Consider the following 4,575-nt stretch of genomic DNA (forward strand, 5'->3'; position numbering starts at 1 on the left):
TTGGGTGCCCCCCCCGCCCCCATTGCAGAGCAGCCCCCCCCCCCCCCCCAACCCCAGCGGTGCCCGGGGGGGGGCTCGGTCCTGCTGGGGGGGGACCCCAGACCCCCCCACGCTCAGGAAGGATGGACCCCCCCTCCAGGCCCCATCCGACCCCCCAGTCCAGCCCAGTCCAGTCCAGCCCAGTGCAGGGTGCCAGCGCCCTCCACCCCACTCTGTTTTTTGGGGGGGGAGATCGTGCCCACCCTGGGGGGTCCTCAAAAGGACCCCACACCCCCCATTTCCCCCCCCCCCCCCCAGGACCCTTTTTGGGGCTTTTCTCACCAAACAGGACCAAAAGCAGCTCCAAACTGGGGGGGGGTCTCTGGGGGGCCATGGGGGGTCCTGGGGGCCTTTGGGGGGGGTCCCTGGGGGTCCCAAAGGGGGGGGACACGCCCTCCCCACCCAAATCCTCCCGGGGGTGCAGCGGGACCCCAACACTGCCACTGCCACCCGCTCTGCCCCCAAGCTGCCTCAGTTTCCCTCGGGATGGGCCCGGGACTGGGACAAACTGGGACTGGGATGGGCTGATACTGGGATAGACTGGGACTGGGGTGGGCCGGGATTGAGATGGACCAGTATTGGGATGCTCCATTACTGGGATAAATTGGCACTGGGATGGACTGGGACAAACTGGTATCGGGATAAACCGGCACTGGGATGGACCAGTATTGGGATGGTCCATTAGTGTGGTGGATTGGTACCAGGATAAACTGTTACTAGGATGGACTGGTACTGGGATAAACTGGTACTGGGAAAAACTGATGCTGGGATAAACTGGTATTGGGATGGACTGGTACTGGGATGGACCAGTACTGGGATAAACTGGCCTTGGGATGGACTGGCACTGGGATGTTCCATTACTGGGATGGATCGGTACTGGGGTGGACCAATACTGGGATGCTCCTTTACTGGGATGGACTGGTCCTGCGTTGTTTCATCACTGGGATGCTCCATTACTGGGATAAACTGGGACTGGAAAGTTCCGGCACTGGGATGATCCATCCCTGGGATGTTCCACCACGGGGAGGCTCCAGCACCAGGACACTCTGACACCAGAACGCTCCAGCCCCGGGATGCTTCAGCACTGGGATGTTTGGACACTGGGATGCTCCAGCCCCAGGATGGTCCCACACTGGGATGCTCGGACCCAGGAATGCTCCAGCACTGGGATGGTCTGGCACTGGGATGTTCCAGCTCTGGGACCAGGAAGCTCCAATACCAGAATGTTCCACCATGGGGGATGCTCTGATCATGATGATCCCACAGCAGGATGATCCCATAGCAGGATGGGATGCTCCAGCACTGGGACGATCCCACAGCAGACTGATCCCACAGCAGGATGCTCTCACAGCAGGATGCTCTAGCATTGGGATGACCCCACAGCAGGATGGAATGCTCCAGCACTGGGAATTTCCCACGTTGGGATGCTCAGATCCAGGAATGCTCCAGCACCAGGATACCCCAGCACTGGGATGCTCCAGTATTGGGATGCCCCAAGACCAGAGGGACCCAGCACCGGAATGTTCCGACACCAGAACGTTCCATCAGATGCTCCAACACTGGAATGATCCGATCCTGGAATGCCCTGACTGTGGGACGCCTCAGCACCGGGATGTCCCCACTCCAAGATGTCTCCATTCCAGGATTGTCCCCATTCCAGGACTGTCCCCATGCCAGGACTGTCCCCACACCGGGGTGTCCCCGCCAGGAGCCAGATGGGGACAGAGTGACCAATCCTGGGAATTCCTGGGGACTCCAAACCAGCCAAACCCAGGGGACACCGGGGGACACCAGGAGCGGCCGGAGTGGGGACACGGACAGGGACATGGACACAGACACATGGACATGGACACGTGGCTCCGGCTCTGCCCATCCCCAAACCCCAAAAAATCCCAAAAAATCCCAAATCCGGGGGGGGTCCCAACCTCCACCAGCCAAACCCAGGCCCCCAAACCAGTGACCACAATGTCCCCAAACTGGGACAGCACCCCCCAAACTGGGACAGTGCCCCCTCAGCACGCCGAATTGGGAAAATTTTCCCCCCCATTCCCCCCAAGTGGGGTCAGTGCCACCCCAGCCCCCCCAAACTGGGTCAGGGTCCCCCCAGCCCCCCTAGACTGGGTCAGGGCTCCCCCAAACGGGGTCAAAGTTCCCCCAGCCCCCCCAAACCAGGCTCGGTGCCCCCCAACCCCTCCCAGCTCCCCCCCCACCAGTGCCCCCAGCACCCCCAAACCAGTGCCCCCCCTCCTCACCCCCCACCCCCGCTGTACATAGGGGGGGTGCGGGGCCCCCTCCTTGTCCCCCCCATTTTGGGGGGGTTTGGGACCTGCTGGGTTGATTTTGGGGGGTGGGTGGGGGGGATTTGGGGGTTGGGGGGGGGCAATGAAGCCCCCTGGGCTCAAGGCTTTATTTATTTGCTATTTATTGCAGTTCCTTTCAGAATCGACTTTTTGTTTCTCTCTTTTTTTTTTTTTTTCTGTTTTTTTTTTTTTCTGTCAAAATAAATAAAATAAAAAAAAATTAAAAAAAAAAAAAAAAAAAAAAAAGAAAACCCAACACCACTAAAAAAAGTCCCCCACCAAATTCCCAAAGTCCAGAAGTTTGAAACCATCCCTGGAATTCTCCCGGGTTTTTTTTCCCCCCTCACCAGGGGAAGGACCACGGCCACGGCCCTCGGGAATTTCCTCAATAAATCAATTTATTTAAAAGAATATGTTACAATTAATTACACTAAAGGGGCTTTTCCCCAGCGGGACCCCAGGAATGGGAACGCCGGGAAGAGCTGGAAGAGGGAAAATGGGAGAAAAGGGGGGTGAAGTTTTGTTTCTGTATTTCTTTGACCGATTTCTCCCTTTGCCAGGGTATTTTTTTTGCAGTTTTTTGGATAAAAAATCCACAGAAAGATGGTTCAGTCCTTGATCCACTGGAATTTGGGGAAAATTTGGATCAAAATTGGGCTTTTCCTGGGATTTTACCCAAATTTGGGGGTGCTGAAGGGGATTTTAGGGGGGATTTTGGGGATCCCAAACCTCTCCCAGTTTTCCCCCGTCCCATTCCTGGGTTTTTACAGCTCGGGGCTCCCGAGGACAACGGAAATCCAATTAATTACAGGGATCCAATTATTGGAATTAATTCATTCCCGGCTTCTCAGCTGCTCCAGAGCCGAGGATTTGGGATTTTCTCCCCCATCTCAGCTCCAGGGGGAAGGAGTAGGGAAAAGTCCTTCCCAAAAATGGGAATTTTGGGGGAAATCCCATTTTGGAGCAATTCTGGCACATTCCAGAGGTCGGGAATGAGGCTGGGATGCTCCTGCTGGGTTTGGATCCAAAAATTCCCAAATTCACCCCAAAAACCCCGGTGGAACCGGCTCCAGGCCAGCCCAAAAATGGGGAAAAAAAGGCTTTTCCAGGTGATTTTTTTTCCTCTCAAAACATGGAAAAATCCCACTCAAAAGCAGGGAAAAAGAGGCTTTTCCACGTGATTCTTTTCCTCCCAAAACATGGAAAAATCCCACTTAAACCCACAGAAAAATGGCTTTTACAGGTGATTTTTCCTGCTGGAAGCTGCTGGGCCTCCTGGGCCGTGGATAAAACCTGCCCCAAACCAGGGAAAAACGGCTTTTCGGCATCATTTTCCTTCTGGGAATTGCTCAGCTGCATGGAAAAAATCCCACTCCAAATCAAGGAAAAACGGCTTTTCCACCTTATTTTTCCTCCCAAAACATGGGAAAGACCCACTCCAAAGGAGGGAAAACACCTTTTCCAGAGGGTTTTTCCTCTGGCAGCTGCTCGTCCACCCAAAACATGGAAAATTCCTGCTCCAAACCAGGAAAAAAAGGCTTTTCCAGCTTATTTTTCCTCCTGGGAACATCCCAGCCACTGGATGCATGGAAAAATCCTGTTCAAAACCAGGGAAAATGAGTTTTCCACCTTATTTTTCCTCCAGAACTATGGAAAAATCCTGCTCAAAATGAAGGAAAATGGGTTTTTCCAGGTCATTTTTCCTGCTTGGACACCCAAGGCATGGATAAAAAAGTGCTCAAAAACAGGGAAAAACAGCTTTTCCAGGTAATTTTTTCCTCCTGGGAGCTGCTCATCCCCATCCAGATCCCATCCCAAGGAGCCAGGCACCCAAATACCTGGGAAAACACCCCAAATTTTCCCAAAAAAGCGGGAATACGAATCCATGAGCGGGATCCTCGTGCCAGGAGAGGCTTTTCCTTAGAATTTTACTCCTTTTGGATGCTTTTCCTGTTTCTTTTTTTTTTAATCCGTAGTGATTAAAAGAAAAACGGATCAGGAGGAGAAATGGGCAGGAAAATCCCTTTAAAAAGCTGCTGCCACCCCGTGGGATTTTAAAGGAATTATTCCCATGGATGCCCAGGCAGGGCTGGAACATTCCCAGGGCTTTTTCCTGTTTTTTTCTCCTCTGTTTTTCCATGTCTGATGCAGCAGAAACAACAATTTTTTAATTCCAGTCATTAAAAAAAAAAAAAAAAATTCCCAAAAATTCCCAGCCTGGACCTGGATCCGAGTG

The sequence above is a fragment of the Zosterops lateralis genome, assembly GCF_965231275.1.
Source record: "Zosterops lateralis genome assembly, chromosome: 27".
NCBI lineage: Eukaryota > Metazoa > Chordata > Aves > Passeriformes > Zosteropidae > Zosterops > Zosterops lateralis.